Genomic DNA, 21,785 nt, shown 5'->3' on the forward strand with positions numbered 1-21,785 from the left:
ATGATTAGGGCAACTAATTAAGATAATTACAGCAATAAAGTATCTGATACTTATATACACAATACTAGAACATTCCAATCAGGATAAAATTCAAATAATTAATATTATTTTAAAAATGCTAATATTAATTTAATTTTCCAATATATATATATATATATATATATATATATATATATATATATATATAGATGCAATTGTTTTTTGACCCTGCTGACCAGTACCTGGAGAATGTAGTAATTGTATTTTTGGCACTGGTGCAGTATCTATTGTATACATTTGCTTTAATGTATGTATTTTGGTGTTTTGTACTTGGCGATAGATCCTTTTTTAAATGATCCATATTACCAATTGAAGCAATATATTTTTTGCCTAAATGGTTAAGGTCTGTGTCTCCAATTTAGCCGACCCGGCTGGTTTCCGTCTTCTGCCCCACGAAACATGACAGTAGACCGAAACTCAGCGGTCAGCTTTCAAACTCATTCACTTGAATGGGTTTGCAGAGGTGACCACTCATGAGCATCTTGTGCTTGAGCACGGAGAAACCGTTTTTTTACCGGACAGAAAGTCAGACATGCAGAACTTTGTGTCCAGTTACAAAAAACGGTTTTCCCGCAGACAGGCAAAAGACGTAAATGGGTGGTCACCTCTGCAAACCCATTCAAGTGAATGGATTTGAAAGCTGACTGCTGGGTTTCCGTCTCCTGTCCAGTTTCGCGGGGCAGAAGACAGAAACTGGCTGGATTGTCTAAACCGGAGACCGAGCACAGATGTGAACCTGCCCTTACAATGAAAGCTTTCTAAACTTAAGACAGTATTCTAGTATCTGCACTACTGGGTTTTGCCAAAATAGCAGAGCAACAGATACTAACCCACATATCTACAAAACACCATCCTAAATTGCAAAATATTGACGGCCAAATGTCATAGAATCCCTCCGATGCCTTTCGTAGAGCTAGACAATGCACAACAGAAGTATGTACCTTGCCTAAAGGCTGCGAGGCGCTTTAATTAATTTGCGATTAGTCTATGATCGCTTGGAAAGTTTGTGAATTCTTAACAAATCATTCCAGGATAGCGGGAAGTTTTTATAAGGTCAACCTATTCAAATTAATTTGAGCAAGGCTGTTTTAAGAAACCCATTACAGGCATCTTGTTTTATGATATTTAAGATAATCCAATAGCAAACTAATTAATGCCGAAAGTAATAAAACCCACAAAATGCCTGTTACTGTAATGATATCCAAATGAGATAGTTGTGAAATATTCTTAAAATGAATCCCAAATGAATTTTTAATGATAAAAGTGAAAAGGGTACATTTCTGGAATAGTGTGCCAGTAATTAGGTAACAATCCCTGCAGTCAAATTACAGCGCATGTAGAACAAGTGTGAACCCCGAGAACCACATTTTTATCATTTGCATGTATTACGTATTCTTTTAACATCCTTAAACAACTCGTCTCTCGTAGCAATATTGTAAGGCACACGGGCACTTGTTCACTTACTGAGAGTCCTTCTACTTTCTAGCAACTACATTAGACCGTACCTAACATGACAATGTAGGATTTACTATAGACCGGGAAATAAGTGGGTTTGCCTCCATAGTGGAGTCACTGAACTAATACTGTATGTGATATTCCTGAACAGAGGTCGTAGTTTATTACACATGGCTACATGTAACATTTAATTCAGTATTAATCTAACTATTTCTTTATAGGATTCCGAGTTCTGTTTTGTTTATACAAAGATCCAAATTCCATTTTTCTAAAACCAGACACCAAATCCCATTTCCCTTCATACAGTGATATAGATATAGGATTCAATTCTGTTTAGAGCAACCTAGAGGGAGCTCACTGCAAAGGGATTTATACAACTCACTTTGATCTCTCGGATAAATCCATATTCTCTGAGCCTTTTCTATTAGCTGGAGAAGGAACATTGTCTGGAGCTTGGTATATCGTGGACAGCTCGGTGGAGGGTTTGCAGTCAAGAAGAAACCCTTTGTAAGTGGCAGTGTAGACTTCACAGGAGGGTTCCGTTCTTTGGTATCTTAATGGCTGCTATGTGATATTGGATAAAGGCAAGGACCAGGCAGTCAGTCGATAGCTTCTCCGGCTCCTGAAAAATTATACAGGAAGGCAAGGGTACAAAGACCCAAAAAAAGAGAACAATCTGCACTCTTAGGAACGATGGAATCCCAGGTCACTCGTATTGGAAATCAAAACTCTTTATCAGTAGAACAAAAGCACCAAGGATAGTGTAGTCCTGCCAGAAAATCCGAAATAATGACTGTGTAAGACAGAAAAAGAAGTGATCAAGATGGCCCCTCACCTTAGTAGGTTGTGGAAACTTCCACAACCTACCGAGAACTCGCAGAAAAAAGAAGCGAGCTCCCCATTCTTGCTGCGGATTCCACGGCTGAATCAGCCGCAGACATCCACGTTGCGACAATCCCTCCCGACAAGGCCCATTCATTTGAGCCTAATCCCTCCGGAATGCAGCGACTGTCGGAATTCCACAACACTTGCGCTAGCCAAGGAGGTGGTGGTGGTGGGGGGGTTGGACCAGATTCTCAGATGGATTCCCACGTCAAAATCCGGTTCAAAAAACCCAGTGTGAACCCAGCCTTACACAGTCATTATTTAGAATTTTCTGGCAGAACTACACTATCCTTGCCGCTCAGGTCTCCCTGTTTTGTCTAGTCCTGCAAAATTATGTCAAGTCACCGAAACTGCAAGAATAAGGAGATCGCAAAATTAGCTGTCATATTAAAAAGATTACCTATGACTAGCTGTTTTATTTGCACAGGGTACTTGTATCACTGCACTTGTTTTAATGACTCATGATTATCCTAAAAGGGAAGAACCCAGATGTACCTACATAGGGGGTGTTCATTTTATGTCCGTCCAAAAAATAACGGTTTCCCTGCGGAGAGGCTGCATATGGACACCGGTGGTTTGCTTTAACAACCCATTCACATCAATGGGTTTTAAAACTGACCACTGAGAAGCCGTCCCCTATGCAGTTTCTCTGGGGAATAGGATGGAGACCTTGTGGGCGGACATGGGCGCAAGTGTGAACGCCCCCTTACTGTGCACGGAGAGATGTCTACATTGTGCCACTCTGGAATGGCCTTCACATCCAGATGATTCTAGTAACATTGGGCTCCTTATAAAATGACATTTTCCTGCACCGTTGTGGTCTTTTGGCCAGAACCTCAACAAACCCCAGTGTTAAGCGGGCAATGGTTGTGTCCTGCCAAGAGACTGTTGATCCCACACTGGAATAATATGTTTGGCATCCTAAATAAACTTCTGTCAAGTTTGAGCCACCATTGACTGTGCAACTGATGTTAACTTGTGCTGAACAATTACTATTTCTGTAAAGTACCAATAAGACCTGCAGACGTGTGAATCCTTCCTATAGCCATTTTCTGCAAGCACAGACTAGCTCAGACCCGGCTACTGGGCTGTTAGATTGGGTAGCTGAGGAGGGCTCCCTCATGGTCTATGGACACCCAGGTTCACTTTACAAGGTTATATACATCACTGTGCAACCTCTGTAATGAGCCTTGATATGACAGACTTCTATGAGGCTCTGATGTACCTTGTTATGCAGGTTATAACACGTGAATCCCCCCCATGGGCCCCTGAGCCATAGTGGGCCTCCAGCTCACCTATGACTATGGTACAGAACACTCATTAGACCTTATCTAGATACTCATATGCATCTCATGCTATGTGATAATTTTATATACTAGATAGATAGATATTTTTTATTTTTATCTGGCCTTAACCTCAATCCAGCGGTAGGTAGTAAATCTTTTTATTGCTTCCTTGCAAGAAAAGTCTCATACACTTTATACAAAAATTACCAATTTTATTTGCTTAATTTTATAGCAATTTTTTGCTGTATTTCATTTATGCTCTGCTTAGTTATCTACTGTTCTGCTGGGGAATGCAAGTGGGCGAGGGTTAATATTCTTCACCAGTTGCCATGGGTAGCCAATTGCACTTTGGATCCATTAGCACATTTGGCTCCCTGTTACCTGTCAAGTTCTGCCTTTGACAGTGCGGTGCAGACCGTCTTTGCAGCTTTGGAGTGTACTCGGTCTCTGCTGTCAGAGAAGCACAGCAGGACCTGACAGGGCTCGGGGGTACACAGGCTACAAATAGCAACATGGAGAATATTACCATCACACCAAGTAGAAGATGACAGAGAAATAATATGATAGAAAATAGAAATAATAAAACACGGAATGGAAATAAAAGTGTTAGGTTTAGTGTAGAAAATGTTGCTAGGATATAAGATCAAAATATAATTTCCACATGGCAGACACACGTATTTGTGAAGGTGCAGCACGTCTATGCCAGATTTCTGGTCTACACGTTCTACAATGTGAGGAATTTTTGGCACAATCCCCGTTTTGAGCATCACCTGCCACTTTTCTGCAAATACGAGCTGAGAAAGAGAAGACTGGTGTAGATTTGCATTTTGGTGCACGGATGTGCACCTGATTTTTTTGGAGGCCGGAGCTTTACCCCTCAGTATATTTTTGGCATGTGGGAGAAAAACAGGATAAAGCCATGCAAACGTTGGGAGAATACACAAACTCTGTGCAGATTGGATTTGAACCGGGAGAATGTTTCAAATTGGTTTTTAATGAATTGGAACAATCGTCTTGGACAAGCTATAACGGCCACTGCCACATGTAATGCACTGAAAAGTAGAGAGGAGACGCGTGTCTTGTGAGCCAGTGTGACGTTCTAGCACCCCTGATGTCAGCTGACAATGGAAAGGACCAGGATGTTACTATGTTACAAAATCATGTTATTTTGAAAAGCTGATCATCTTGTGACATACATGATATGCTGTGATATGATATAGATTCTGGATATGTTGGACCAAGAAGTAGGTAAGTATTGGCAAATCTGAATATCAATGTTCATGTCTATAAGTTGTTATTGAGACCTCTTAGCAATGCCATCTCTCAAATCTTTATAGTTGCTTGAAAAAAAAACAACCGTATGGCACTGTAGACGCTGCTATTATAAAGTGACAATACTATAATTACATAAAGCAATGTGGTGGCTCAGTGGTTAGCACTGAAGCCTTGCAGTGCTGGAGTCCTGGGTTTGAATCCTGCCAAGGACAACATCTTCAAGGAGTTTGTATGTTCTCCCCATGTTTCTGTGGATTTCCTCCCATACTCTGAAGACATACTAATAGGGAAAATGTACATTGTGAGCCCTATATGGGTATCAGAGCCATCGTCTATGCATCTACATATATTGTTTATGTATCCATAGCTGGGGTAAAAAAAAATAGAATTTTTTTTTGCTGAAAGCTTGAAGAAATCTGCAACATTAATTCATCACATTTCATACCTGAGTCTTGTTAAAGACAGCAATGAGGAGGAATGAACTCCTAATCTATTTCGGCATACACAGGTGGGTCTACAAGCAAGTGTTTCTTTAATACTTTATCACGGCGTGACATTTTAATTTCCCGGTGAGTATGATTAATACCGCGAGGAAATTATTTATCACGAACACTAATTCACATGGTGCATCATCCTCAGAGTCATTGGCCAAAATATTGTTACTCGGATGATATTTTCCTCACTTTGATAAATTAACAACCTTTGATCATTATTACCTTATTTATTCCTCAGCCCTGACAGATACAGTATGAAATCCCTGCCAGCCTTGTCCCCTACATTTCAAAGACAGTTTGCTTTGATGGGTGAACAATGATAAATTATATGTCATCTATATTCCGAGACGGTTCCCGAGGCTTCTTAAGATATTCCACATCCAAATAACCAATACTACCTATACGAAGTCGTATCTTTTGTGCGTTACATATTTATATGACTTTTTTCAGCTGTAAAAATTCATAGATTCCAAATAGATATACAAATCCATCAATAGACAATTTCCATTTATGTAAATTATTCGTATAGACTTGGTATCAAATTCTTTTAGATGATAGACGTTATAGAACTTAGATCTGTATGACTACGGAGGTAGGACACAATGTCAGTTTTATATAGCTGGCACCGTGCTGTCATAAGATACATTGTATAAGAACAGAATATAATATATCAGCTAATATGTCTCCTCTTTATGGAGAGAGGGTTGCACATAGAAGCTTGAACAAAAATAGAACTGGGGATCTGGGTTTAGGTGGGACCGAGCATGATATCGACATGACACTTGCAGATTTTTCCTGTATTTTCTTGGGCTTTCTTCAAAGTACAAAGATATTTAGTACAGAGAGCTCAACCGAATTCCTGTTAAAGGGATTCTATCATTAGAATTCTTTTTCAGGCCTACCCTGTCGGAATAGCCTTAAGAAAGAGATATCTAAAGAGATGTCTTCTCCGCCATGCTGTTCCAGTGATATTCCTGGTTTTCACCGTATGCAAATGAGTCTCCAGACAGCACTGGGGGTGGTCCCTCTGCGCTAAAACAATACTGAGAGTGTCCCCTGTGCTCCCTTAAGACTCTCCAGTGACGCCCTCCATCTTCCTTTCGCGACAGCCTCTTCTTCGCATCTTCAACAGAAGGCACCAATTGCACATGTGCAGCGGCCATTTCCCTGTGGTCTCTAATGTGATTGTCTGTTCGGCCACAGGAAAATGGTCGCTGCACATGCCCAATCTGTGCTTTCGGTTGAAGATGCAGAGAAGAGGTGGTTACGAGAAGAAGATGGAGGACATTGCTGGATAGTCTGCAGGCAGCACAGGGGACACCTTCAGTGCTGTCTGGAGACTCATTTGCATATGGTGAAAAACGGGAATATCACCAAACGGCGGCGCACATAAAGTTACAGAGTGGGCTACCAAGAGCAGAGACCCATAGTACATAAAAGTTGCCTGCACTATACTAAGTAACTGCCTCATTATCACATAAACTTTGTGCTGTGAGCTTCATTACATGGAATTCCATAGCCAAGCATCTGATGTAGAGGTTAAAGAACACCACAACTGGGAATTATATTCTATGGAGTGTTAAGTGAAAAATCATGTTCTCTGTCTGGGAGTCTGGTGGATGAGTCTGGATTTGGCTGATGCCAATATAAAATGACCTAAGGATGGTGTAAATTATTGAGAGATCGTAAAAACTAACCAAACAGTAGGGTTTGCAAATAAATAGCTGAATGCAGAATTTGATGGTCACCTGGATTCCACCACCCTAAGTCCAAATAAAGATCTTATGGGGAAACAAAAGGATTGAGAAAAAAATACCGCAATAGCTATTATCTCATGACTGGTTTGTAACTAATGGTGATTCACCAGAGGGATTGTGATATAATGAGGTGGCTGGGTAATGAGATCACCTCTAGTCATTGGGGGACCGGCCATGTCATCACTGGGTGCCTGATGGTCTCCAACATTTGGTATTCGCTCCAGTTTTGCAGAGTTCTGATTGCACTTGAAAAAGGGCCTGCAGTGGCCCGAAACGCGTCGTGCTGTACTACAATAAATTTTCTTTCTACTGGACCATCTGGTCTTCACATCATTTTCATACCAGCGAGCGCAGATTCAACACGAACCTCTGGTTCTTGGCTCCTACATTTCTCCGGTCACTTGGTGTATTGCTGATTCTGCTGCCACTCCCACCTGACTTCCAACCAAACGTGCATAGAGGTTGTGACTATTCACAACCTTTTCAGGTGACGGACCAACTGGTTTTTATTTCCACTACTGATTATATCCTTTTGACAAACTAACGTTGATACTACACTTAGAGCACTCGGTGTCTCTCTTTTTGTGTTTAGTATCTGATATGGCAGATTTGGGATACCCTACTACTTGATCTTGATATAGTACTGTAACATATCCCAAGTTAATAGTAACACTGGAACCGTATTGGTACTGTGACTTGGGTGCAGCAGTATTGTCGCGCACATGTCTATGGCTAACCATGAGGAGCAATTACACAAGTAATCAATGTCCATTATTGACATAAGACTACTTGGAGGGGGCTGATTCCTAATTTACGAGGTCCCAATTATAGAATCAATAGGGATCAATTGAATGTAATTTTAGATAACAACCCTTTTATATATATCATATTTAAGTTTTTATTTTTAGTGATTTCCTAACGTTCCATAGACTTTCCGTATGTTAATTATTATTTTGGGTGCAACTAACAGTAAAGGAGTTCAGTAAATCTTATTCCTAACTTTTAAGTTATCAGTGAAATCTGTCTTTGCAAAAAAAAGTCAATGTGACAATGCTGGGCTGGAGTGAGATATGAAATATATATATTGCTGTCAAAGTGACATTACTAAACCTGTCTGAGCTTGAAAGTTGTTGGACAGTCCTAAGAGATCTCAGATGGGATTGTCATATAAGAATTTTCAGGGCACTTCAATTCAGCCCAAATTTATTTGGACCAATTTGATTCTGAGAACCAATTTAATTTAATTGGATCTGAAAGGAAATTCCAGAAATTGGCTAATCTCCAGTTAATAGATTTCCTATCAAAATATAGCGATAATGTATATGAGACAGGGAAGGGAGTGATGTAAGTGATGGCTATATAAGTAGCAGGTAAAAGCCATCGTAATAAACTTCTGATTTTCATTGTTCGCTCTTTTAGTGAATCAATTGTTCCTAATGTTTATGAAATGCATACAAATTCAATTATCAGGGATAAAACATGAATTAACCCTTAAACTAAACCCCCTCCCCCAACTTTTAATTTAGCTCTATTAATTAAAATGTATTATCCATATCCCTGGGGTGGTCATGTGACCGCCCCAGGGACACTTTCTGATAATTTGATGATGTCCTGTTTCACTGCTTCCAAAATGGAACTTCACCAGTACTCTCCTCACCAAACCCATCAATACATACGCATCTTCCTGTGTCCGGGAATGGCTCCTCCTCTCTTAAAGTGGTTGCGCAGTCTGGAGGTGACTACAAGACATGCATAGTAGAGATGGAAATTCATCTCTACAGCACAGGTCTCACAGATACTTCCGGTCTGTGTGCAGCAACTCCAGCCTGCGCACTGTAAAGAGGAAAGGAGGAGCCATCCCCCAGCTTGGAAAATAGGTAAGTATGATGGGGTAGGGGTGGAATTAGATAATTAATTGAGAAGGGCTAGCAGTGGGTAGGGAAACCTGGAGGGAGGGGGTGCCTAGTAGTGGGCGAGATAGTTTAGTGTAGCTTAGCTAGGGAGACAGGGAGGGAGGGGGTACCTAGTAATGGGCGGGATAGTTTAGTATAGCTTAGCTAGGGAGACAGGAAGGGAGGTGGCACTAAGTAGTGGGCGGGATAGTTTAGTGTAGCTTAGCTAGGGAGACAGAGAGGGAGAGGGTACCTAGTAATGGGCGGGATAGTTTAGTATAGCTTAGCTAGGGAGACAGGAAGGGAGGTGGCACTAAGTAGTGGGCGGGATAGTTTAGTGTAGCTTAGCTAGGGAGATAGGGAGGAGGTTGTAGCAGAGTAAGGGGGAGCAGTGACAGGAAGGTAATGCGGAAGGTACAACAGGAAACTACATATCAGGAAGCTACACCTATAAACAAATGCAGAAGATGCCTGAAGCTCCCACAGACACCTAGAAATCACCCAAAACACTGCTAAAAGTATATGGGTGTACTTTTAACCCATCAATATCACTAATAGACTTTTTGAAAAAAAAAATATATATTTTGGCCTGCTTTAGAAGACCTTGAAAACCCCTTTAACACATTTGTACTCCTTAATGGTAATTTTAACCATTGATGAAATACTGGATTAGTGATTTTCAAAGATTTCAACATCTCAAGTTGCAATTTATCAATTAACTTGGTGATAACTTCCATTAGATGATTGAAAATGTATGTCCTGATATATAATAACACATACTCATAACCATCAAAAACACAACATAACTATAGCATATAGGTTATCTGCAAACAGCTGGGTCTGCAATGACATCTTCTACCCATGTGCTTAGAATAGAGGCATAAACTCGACATCTCCGATATCTGCAACCACACTGGGTTATCTCTGCCATGTCCTACTGCTAAGTTAATGTATTGTGACTTTACTATACATTTTCTTGTATCTCATTGGATTCTTTTTTATATATTTTCAATCTTGGAGTCATAAAAATAGCTTGAAACTGTATTTGGAACAACATTTTCACAACATATTAAAAGCCCCCTATTGAGTTATACAGTTCATTTCCATTTCCTACATTTCTGAATATTTGTGGACCAGACAGTAATGCAATTTAAATGTTATCTCATTTAAGGAAATATTATTGTGATAACCTGTGCCCTACAGAGGAAGTTTTTTCTGCCGCTATACAATCAATTTCTTAATGATTCAGGAACTTTAAAATTCTATTCTCTTATACAACAATGGTTTTCCATATTGTGGTGGGATACGTTAAATTATTGAGATTTTTAACTATACTTTCTAGTATGGTCTTAGAGGCAACACCCATTCTGATATGATCTTCTTTAGCAGTAGCCATGTTTGCCTGAGGATTAGCCGTCACCTATGGTTTTGTAGGTGAAACAGCTGTCTTGGGCAAAATCCCCCGTCCCCTTCACAATGAACTAAAGTATTGCAAATAGACAAATAATAATCTAATATATAGATATAGAGCCTTGATAAATAAATTGTACATGATAATAATTATTCCCTATACATTTCTTTAAAGAGGACTTTCCATGAACTCCTCCACCTCCAGCATTCAGGAATAGGCACCATTTTCCCTAGCCATTCCTGAGCAATCAGTGTTCTTAGTTGCAGCACCAAATATGCTAATATTGTTCTCTACAGTCAGCTAGGCAGTCCCGGGCTGTTTGCTCCAACTGTGGACCACCCATGTGACAATAGAGAATCTAATGCTTAGATAATTCTTCTGCGTTGGCCGGGAATCGAACCCGGGTCAACTGCTTGGAAGGCAGCTATGCTCACCACTATACCACCAACGCTTAGATATCGAACCCGGGTCAACTGCTTGGAAGGCAGCTATGCTCACCACTGTACCACCAATGCTTAGATCTAAGCGTTGGTGGTATAGTGGTGAGCATAGCTGCCTTCCAAGCAGTTGACCCGGGTTCGATTCCCGGCCAACACAGAAGAATAGAGAATCTAATTAAGATATCAGACACCAAAACTAACTATACTGATTGTTCAGGATTGGTGGGTGGAAGTGACCCAGATAAAGGCACAAGCGCCGAAACGCTGTTTGGGGACAGAGACTAGCACTGCACTTTCATTTATATGGGTATGTGTCTCCTATTGTTTAGCCATCCTATATTGTTTCATATACATTTTTATGTATACATGTATGTATACATATACATCTTCTATGCAGCCTACTTTAGCCCATTCTTGTAATTGAATTTCACTTACTCTTAAGCACTTGCTTATTTTTTTACTTATATACCAAGGACTGATATACTCTGTATTGGCGTGGCTATTAGTATTGGTCTGTATAGTTTGAGCAATATTTCTATTTCCTATGTTCTCATTTGGTTTATGATGCTTTGTCTATTTGTCTATTGATTTGACTATTTATCTTCATAATCATGTTGTTATATTACTTAGTCTCTGTTCTATTTCTGACATCCATTTGTTTCATTTTTGTTTCTTCCTTGTAAAACCCCCTTATATCATGTTTAATAAAATTTTGTATTTGATTAAACATGCTAGCACCCAGGCTCCATATAGGGACACATGCAGTGGATATTTGTGCCCTATAGAGGAATGTCTTCATAATACTGCATGTAACCATATGCGTTAGTGTCCTTCCTTTCTCTTGGCTGAATATATTGGAATATATTGCATGATTTGACTAGTTTTGTGATACTCTATCAGGAGACGTATGTGCTGGATTTGTCTTTATTGTAGCCACACAGTGGTTATGATGTGAATTGCAATCCATCAAGGGTTTCATAGTGTGCACTATAATATACAGTATAACATATTATACATGGAATTTGAACCATGAAAAATTGAAGTCTAAATACATTGTTTAGAAAATTCAGGTTTTCACATCTGCATGCAACAAAGTTTCCTTTCCCACAGATTCTATATACCACAATATGGGGCCCATAGACTTTCTGTGAATGATCCCTTTGTCAACACGGCGCACAGTGTTACAGATAATTGCATACATGGAGTCAAGGGACCTTGTCATTTTTGATGTTCAATCCTAGGTATGCAAGGAAGGCGTAATAATAGCAATAATAACATATATCACAACAATAATAATAATACATTGCTTTTACAGGCGATGTGAATTTTAGCAGAAAATTATGCAGATCTGAAAATAGGAGTGATAATAATATCGGTCTAAGCCAGGAGATAAAATACAAGTTACCTCTGAAGTTTCTTACCATTTTCAGGAAAGGAAAAGCTCCCTGGAGAATCCTTCACAGGTGAATACCCAAAGTTAATTAGGTAATTGACTGCACATACTCACTTGCTACCCACACCGACACTGACTAAGCCTAAAAACAAGAATTGGATTTAATCAGCAATGGCAATTTATATTCTTGAAAGTCAAACTCCTAGATTTCCAGCAATATTTATAAGTATTTTTAGACATCCAGCCTTAAGATTGTCATATTTATGCTAAAACCTGTCTCATACTAGTGGATTATAATGTAGAAAAATTGCTTCAATAAAATAAGTTTCTCTACAAATATACATTGAGTCCTTTTACCCATATATAACAAAGTATCCCTTTCATCACCATACAGGGCAGCTATGGCAACCATCGTGAATTCACAAAAAGTTACAATTCCTTTGTAATTCCTTTGTGAGCCTATGTGGATTCGCACTTAGTATTTATGGGCAGTATGCCGGACATGTTTCTGACATTGGACATCTTTTCTTATAGCTCTGCACTACACTTGTTCTGTTTTTCTCAGCTTTCCACTTAACTAGATGTTACCATTCCCTTGTCCAAAAAGTGCATCCCTGCAAGCAGGACTGCCAGCGCTGATCTCATATTCAGCATGTGCTGACATATTGTGACTATATTCAATCAGTGCTGGCAGCCCTATTGCCACAGTCACAACTTTTGGACAAGAGAATGGTAACAGCCAGTTAAGTGTAAGAGCGAGAATAACAGAATAAGAACAGGGTAGGGCAGAGATAGAAGACAAGATGCCAAATATTAAAATAGAAATGTTGGGCATGCTACCGATAAAAATTGAGAATTACACAAAAAGAATTGAAAATACACAAAAGAATTAAATGCATAAAAATGTATATATTCCTTAAATGGCAGCAAACTGCAGGGTTGGGGGGATTCCGATCTGAATCACCTGTTTTCTGCCCTTATAGAATTTTTTTAAAATTAAATTATTATTATTATTATTATTATTATTATTATTATTATTATTATTATTATTATTATTATTATTATTTATTACTTGTATTATTTTTTTGTATTATTTTATTATTTTAATTATTATATTTTTATTTTTTTAGTATTTTTTATTATTTATTATTTGTATTTATTATTATTATTATTATTATTGCTATTATTATTATTATTATTATTATTATTATTATTATTATTGTATTACTTGTATTATTTTTGGTATTATTTTATTATTAGAATTATTATATATTTATTATTATTATTATTAATAATAATAATAATAATAATAATAATAATAATAATAATAATAATCTATTCTACAACTGGATACATCTATGATAAATACAGTATTAAACTTTTTTTTGCACCACTGTCCCATTTAAGCAAAGCCCACATACGTAGCAAGTCAAAAAGTTTTATGCAAAATTAAACGTGCCACATTGCGCCAAGGATGCGCCACTTTTAAGCCAATTCCTGTCCGTAATCACAATAGTTAATGTGGACCACAGTTTTGCAGTATAAAGATATAAGTATTTGCAAAAACTCGTAACTAGAGCATTAAAAGTCTCCCTGACCTTTCCAAAAATTAATGAAATTTGATAAATTTGCCTATAATTACAATCATAATTCATTTATTACTGTCTAGCGCATTAGTCAATCCCACACAGGTAAAATAAATGCTGCTTTCTCCACCTTTAAGCATCTGTATGCAACGAGAACTCGGGAATATTCTGCCAGAAATATTTCACCCTTCTCTATTGTCATAATCACTTTTGCATTATTATTTGAAGTCTGGTTTCTAAGCCTCCTTCCTGGAGAGTTTTTGGAGGAAAGTGCTATGCAGGAACAAAGCTCAGCTAATTAGCTTGGAGCCGGCCTGTCTGATGGGGGCTATCAGCCAAGAAAATGAGAAGCAATCAATAAAAGCTTCTGTCTCGAGAAAACATCAAAAGAAACTGTCAAGATGTGTGGAAAAACAACAACACATTACTGTCAGCGTGCCACAACTCCCCGCCCTTCCCACAAAGAAGGAGAAGAAACCGAGCTCACTGAATCTGCTCTGACTATAATGTAGACGTCGTCACAAAGTCTTAACCCTGAATTATCAAATACCTGGTAAAGTGATAACAAAGGCAGAACAAACTCGACTGCGTTTTCAGTCTGTTACAGAATCGGTCATAGACGTCTAGTTAAAGTTTCCATCGCTTGAAAAGAAGAACCGTAACTTTGGCTTCACTAAGCATTGACTAACCAGGGCGTACCCTAGATCCATCATAAGTCCGAAATCTTCAGAATTTCATAAAGAAAGCCACATGGGAAATCTAGGGCATCATAGTGTGGAGGGGCCACTCAAGGGCATTATTGTGCGTGAAGGGGCCACTATGGGACATTATTGTGTGTGAAGGGGCCACTATGGGACATTATTGTATGTGGAGGGGCCACTGTGGGACATTATTGTGCGTGAAGGGGCCACTATGAAACATTATTGTGTGTGGAGGGGCCACTATGGGACATTATTGTGCATGAAGGGGCCACTATGGGACATTATTGTATGTGGAGGGGCCACTATGGGACATTATTGTATGTGGAGGGGCCACTATGGGACATTATTGTGTGTGGAGGGGCCACTATGGGACATTATTGTGCATGAAGGGGCCACTATGGGACATTATTGTATGTGGAGGGGCCACTATAGGACATTATTGTATGTGGAGGGGCCACTATGGGACATTATTGTGTGTGGAGGGGCCACTATGGGACATTATTGTGCATGAAGGGGCCACTATGGGACATTATTGTATGTGGAGGGGCCACTATAGGACATTATTGTATGTGGAGGGGCCACTATGGGACATTATTGTGTGTGGAGGGGCCACTATGGGACATTATTGTGCATGAAGGGGCCACTATGGGACATTATTGTGTGTGGAGGGGCCACTATGGGACATTATTGTGCATGAAGGGGCCACTATGGGACATTATTGTGTGTGGAGGGGCCACTATGGGACTTTATACTGTGTAAAGCTAAGGCCCCATGGGACGTCTCGCAGCAATAAAGCACTGGGGGAAAACTGCAGCAGCAACACATCGCAGTTCTTCCCGAAGGCTTTAGACAGAGCTACGTGAGCTACATAGCCAGAAGTTACAACCACACGCAGATCAATGTAAATGCATGATGTTTGTTTGTTTATGTTCTTAAATGCTTTAAAAAGTCTGTCGGATCCAAGATACCTCCCAAACCAATAATTGTGCCCTGTAGGGGCTGCAGTTGGCGTAGAATCATACCCATGTGGCTGCGAACTGATAAAATAATGCAGAGATAATCATCTTTTTATGTGCAATTAGTTTTATCTAAAGGATTTTTACATAACATATAAAAGAACAAATGCAAAAGGAATATTAATCCTATTCAATATTGGATAAAGAGACAGAACAGAACGTATACAAAAATCATATCTCACGACAATGAGTAACTGTTCCGAAGCAAGAGCGGAAGATCTGAAGCAATGACTTGAAGGTCAGCTCCCTCCATAATAAAGTTGGAAGGAGCAAGGTTAACGGTTCGCGGTAGATTGGGGGGGGGGGGAGGGGGGCTCCGTGCAACTATCCTGTAAGAAAATAGTGTATAGATGAGGAATAGTGCCAAGAGGATAGAATAGGAGGAGACAGAGAACAAACAAGGGTTAAAGAATGAACATTATCAGATAGTCAACGATACCTTACAATGTCTTTCTTTTGCGATTGGATAGATCCCGGAAGGATAAAACCCTTTAGGGTACCAGTTTTTATATTGTGGATATTTTTCCTAAAAGAAATATATGCCCTTTGCACCCCCCATCACATATGTAACAGGCTACCCCCATTCCACTTCACATCTCCAACGAGTCTTAGCAGTTGAGATGGGTATTGATACCATATGGTCAAAAGTTTATAGCTCTCCTATTACACTGAGAAAACTATACAAAGAACATATAAGAACCCTTGGAGGTAATTGTTTCCCTCAGGTCATTTTACCTTGGCTCAACTGGATGAAAATCTCTAAGAAGAAGTCAATATAGCAGGGAAATGAATGGGATATGGAGGTGGGAAGGGATGGAGGAATAGCCCCTCAAATGCTATTACGGTAAAGCAGTGATTGTGTCACCCCCATGTGATTTGATAAAATAGTGAAGTTGAGAATATTCCAACCATGAAATGGATTGGAAAGGAAACCCAGCCTGTAAGTCTGCAAAGGTCAGTAGATGAGAGCACGATAGACTCATTGGTCATTGTGATTCCACCACAAAAAACTATCTCACACCCTGGTGGGAATGCTGGGTTTTGAGAAATCAGAATGAGTGGCCCATCAATATCCATAATAAGGGCCCCTTCACACGGCGTATACGCTCACTGCTTTGGAGCGTGTAAGCGTTCCGTAGCAGCGGCGTCTAAAAGCAGATCGCATTGTTTTCTATGGGAACCGGCAGACGCGCGCTCGCCATAGAAATGAATGGGCTGCTTTTTCCATTCATTTCTATGGGGAGCGCGCGTCTGCCGGCTCCCATAGAAAACAATGGGAACTGCTTTAGACGCCGCTGCTACGGAACGTTTACACGCTCCAAAGCAGTGAGCGTATACGCCGTGTAAAGGGGCCCCAAGGGCCCCTTCACACGGAGTAAACGCGCCGCGTATTGTGGCGCGTTTATGGCGCGTGTACGCTGCGTTTTTTTACGGTGCGCGATTACGCCGCGTTAACGCGGCGTAATCGCGCACCGTAAAAAACCGCGGCGTACACGCGCCGTAAACGCGCCACAATACGCGGCGCGTTTACTCCGTGTGAAGGGGCCCTAACACTCCCCGATGTCACAAGGCATCTCAAATGTGCCAAGGAGGCTGAGTAAGGACCATCTCACCCAGACCTATCCGCCTCAGCTCTAGTTCTGTGATTGCATTTGAACCACACCCGTCTTCTGCCTATGTTGCCTCGGTCCATTAAGTGGTTAATCTGTCTTGCCTGTGATTGACAGCTTTTCTTCCTGTCAGGTTCTGGGCGGGTTCTTCCTTCCCTATTTAGTCTTGGCTCACAGTCACACTGGTGCCGGTTATTGCCCTTGCTTTCTGGTATCGCTTGCTGTTATATTACTTGTATGCTAATCCTTGACCTCTGGCTTTCCTACTGACTATTCTCTTGACTCCGATTTGGCACTGCATCGCTCTCTTGTTACCGAACCCTGGCTACCTGACCTCCCTTTGTTGTTGTTCGTCTTGTCTGCGTTTTGTGTTTCACTTATTCAGGGAGGGATTGTCTTCGTGGTTGTCGCCTATTACCTAGGATAGGGTCTGGCAATAGGAAGGGCTAGCGGGGGGCTTCAGTTTAGGGCTCACTGTCCCTTGTGCCCCTCCCTCCAGGGTTCACCAGCAGCTTCTGGGGAATTATCATCTGGCTATTCCCTAACAGATGCCCAGAGGAGAAGAGACAAGGTAAATGTAACTGTTATTCTTACTCATCTCCCCTGGACCTTCACTTATTATAGTCTGGGGTCTATGGAGAGCCCAGAGTATAATAGTGTCTTGTGGGTGAAAAAACAATTTCAGGTTTGGGTTAAATCCGTTTGGTCATCCCTGGTAAAGGATAAGAGGAATAAGGTTTAATAAATGCAGAAAGAAAATACAAATATCTGATCAAGAGATAAAAAATCTCAAATCAAGATTCAATGAGATGATCAGTCAGTAAAATCAGAGAAGGATAAAAGGAAAACTATTACCAGCGTGAAGCGGAGATGAGAACAGTGCGCCATTAATTACACTCGTGTGAAGACAACACCATTCATTATCACATTGTGCTCAATAATCAATTATCTATACAATAATCTTTATAGTCTGCCATAGGTGGGAAAAGGTTTCATTTAAAAAATATATATATTTGTAGCAAGATCCTGGGACCGACTTAATAACCACAAGAACGTAGAACAGAAAAAGGGATTGTTGGGCGATAAGTCGGTAAAATGAATCCTTTTACACAATACTCTTGTTTATATCTCTCCTTATAACCTCCATTCTATGGATCACTGCACTGCAACAATGTAACTTCTTGTTAATTCTAGGTAATGTAATCTATTTAGAAAAATGTTTAGATACAGTAAATAATCTTTCAATAGCATTACATGATAATTGACATTTTGAAAAGCGTTCAAGTGACTCTTAAATTTTGCAAGACTATGAAGTCCCCCAATAGGTCTGGTTTTCCTTAATTCACAGGTCATGACATCATTTTGATACTAGAGTTAATACTCTAATAGAACCATTGATACATACCAGTATTCCTTCAATTCCCCAATTCTCCCTTTTTCCTTAACAACCATTACAATGTTTCCATAATGTTACATTTATGTTGAAATCTTTGGACTAATATTTATAACAATTTGTATAAACTTTTGAAGACTATAAGTAGTAAATAAAAGCCTCGTTCAACCAAGTATTGCCTTTCTTACTCCAGTCTCACAACAGCGACATGATATGGTCCCAAAGGCTTCCTTGCAACCCGTCATAAAAGAGTTGGATCCTTTTCCTCCTATCGGTATCACTGCTGGTGGGATTTAACCGCTAAGGTCCATTGCTTACGTGTTCAGGAATCTGTCACATTTTAGGAATGGATTCCAAGCCAATATCATAACAGAATCTATTGACATTCTATAGCCTATGTAAGCCAATGGGACATATTATAACTGAGGAATAGCCTAACTGAGTGACAATTGGGCTATTCGAATTACTGATAAAACAGCTTTGGTTCAGTGCTGCAGATTTTTTAAGAAATTCATAGCAGATTTGCTTATGCCAATGTGTCATTGTAACATTAGACTATATCTAGTCCTTAGGGTAAGAACTTAGACACATCAAGTTAAATTGAATAGGAAACAGGCTGCATGGTTGGGTGCAACACCGGTCAGAAAATAAGAGAGATTCACATGAGACTCTACTATTATGACCTCACTAAGTATATTGGGCTAGGCTGGGTTTCCCTGTAGGCACTATAAGCCTACACCTATAGGTGGCACTTGGGAAAGGGTAGCACTGAGGAATAAGTTACCTATAGTATAGAAGCACAACCTAATATTCTACTTGTTTTTGTAAAGGCAACAAACATTTATAACCATACATGACATCCTTTGCCTTGGCCAAGTTGACACTGGCTTCTTTTTAGTATGTTCTAATCCATCATAGCACCAGAACATGGGCTAAAAAGCCAACGAAAAAAATCTTTCTTCTGGCTTATTTGTTTACTTTTCAAACAGAAGATCTTTATTTGCCATCTGAAACAATATCCAACCAGATGCGAGAAATCCTCCATGTTGTGTTTTTGGATTCCAGTGAACGTGCTCTGTCTGCATTCGAGCCTTGGTGGGCAAAGTCTATGGGGTCAGATAATCTGCACCTTCACACTTCTGACATGTAAATCCTGTATTCACATGGAAACAAAACCCCTTGAATAAACTACTTACAAGATAAGTATTCTTTAGGTCTTTGACTTTTACGTCTTCCTGTCTCCTAGTGCTAGAAGGGGGAGTCTTCATTATTATATATGTACATAAGCACCAACATTTACTCGAAGTGCAAATCACTTAAGAAATACCTTCTGTGATATTTTTACTTAAGGGCTTTTGTAAGAGATTCAATAATCTTGGCAGACAGCTCGGTGACACGTTGCAAATCACATGGAGATGGTGGAGAAGTAGCTCAGGTATAAAGTATTTCTGAAGAAATTAAATACTTAAACTAAAGTGAATTCCAAAAAATAACCAAAAGTCGTAGAAAACTTTCAAGTAAGGTCATTGGTTTTGCATACAGCAGAAGTGGAAACATCATTGTCTACTACATATGCTACAAGATTTGCAATTTTTAGATAGGACTCTCACAAGAAAAATCGTCAATGATCTCTATGGGAACAATAGGAAATACAGATTAGATATGAGAGCATAACATTATTACGAAGAGCCCATCTTAGCCGCTAGAAGCCAATGTGTCAGAACAAACCTGCTGGGGGCCCAAAGTTTCTTTGCAGATCCTTTGAAGCTCTGCCAGGTTGGATGTGGACTATCAGTGGTCGGCAAATTTCAAGACTTTCCAGCTATGTTTGGGTTTGGATCAGGGATCTGATTGGACCACTCAAGGACATTCACAGCGTTGTCCCTAAGCTACTCCTATGTTATCTTGGTTGTGTGTATAAGGTCATTGTCTTGTTGGAATGTGATGTTTTGGCCCAGTCTGAGGTCCAGAGCCCTCTGGATCAGAGAGTTTTTGAAATTGCAACATTTCCGCTGCAGATTTTTTTTTTCTGCAATGTGTGGATGAGATTAGACAAGGGTTTACTGTTCTACTTTTTCTTTCTTTTACATAAAACCATAGAACATATGACGGCATCACAGCAACACTCTTACTAGTCACTCTAGGTTCATGCTAGGTTTGGGTTTCTGTTCTTTGGGTCCACTTGGGGCTCCCCACAGTACAACCCACAGCCAAAAAGCGCTACGGGGAAAAAAGTGGCGCCAAAACATTGCGGTTCTTCCTCCGTGGACTTTCTGCTACAATTATATCTATGGGTAGACCGCTGGCATTTCCTTAGATATAATCGACATGCTGTGATTTCCAAAACTGCGCCGGTTTGGAAATCGCGTTGTGTCTGCACAGGGGTTTTTAATTGGGCATGGAATTCACTTGAATCCCATATACGTTGCCTGTACCTTAAAACACCATGATTTTTCCCATAAATCGCGGTGTTTCCACCTGTGGGGCCCCAGCCTAAAAGGCGGTTAGCCATGGAAATCAGCAGATCCCGTGGACTACTATGGAGTCCACCCGTTCTCCACTCCAAAAATGCGGAGAGAAATGGAATGGGGGGCGGAATCCCCAAACAGCTCTGGTGTGGCCCTAGCCTTATGTGTTTGTATTTACCTGAACGTTAAATATCGTGCCAGGTTATTACCGTATACACTTCTACGTACAGTATACTACATCATATACGCTACAAGAGAAAGGGAAAAGGGTTAAGTAGAATCAATGGCGTCTTGGCACCAAGTACCGTGTTAGTAACTTTTTTTTTTGCTTTATGCACTCTGACTGTAATTGCATTATCTTCTATTTCACTGGACAAGAGCCTTAATAACATCCATTCATCAATATGAGCTTTATATTGCTGAATTTAATTTCATTATTTTCCTATTGATTATTTTATTGCTCTTTTTCATGTCTTACTCGCATGATACTTTTAATCAGCACTCAATTGTTTTACTATTTTGTTTTATTAACTTCCAGGCAAGTGATTTAGATGAACACATCGTGTAACTTTGCCATAGAAAGTAGTCGAATAATTATTCCGATTTAACTCATCCTATCGAGGGAGAAAATGACGAGAGCAAGAACAAAGCGTTTGAGGATTCTTTGTAACAATAGAATAGATT

At 39.8% G+C, this 21,785-nt stretch overlaps 2 non-coding genes across 2 annotated transcripts; one reads left to right on the top strand and one right to left on the bottom strand.

Moving 5' to 3' along the window:
* Nucleotides 1-10,873: 10,873 nt before the first annotated feature.
* Nucleotides 10,874-10,945, bottom strand: TRNAG-UCC (transfer RNA glycine (anticodon UCC)). The gene has a single exon. It is a non-coding gene; the product is annotated as a tRNA-Gly (tRNA).
* Nucleotides 10,946-11,019: 74 nt separating this feature from the next.
* Nucleotides 11,020-11,091, top strand: TRNAG-UCC (transfer RNA glycine (anticodon UCC)). The gene has a single exon. It is a non-coding gene; the product is annotated as a tRNA-Gly (tRNA).
* Nucleotides 11,092-21,785: the final 10,694 nt, after the last annotated feature.

This window comes from Leptodactylus fuscus, chromosome 11 (assembly GCF_031893055.1).
Source record: "Leptodactylus fuscus isolate aLepFus1 chromosome 11, aLepFus1.hap2, whole genome shotgun sequence".
NCBI lineage: Eukaryota > Metazoa > Chordata > Amphibia > Anura > Leptodactylidae > Leptodactylus > Leptodactylus fuscus.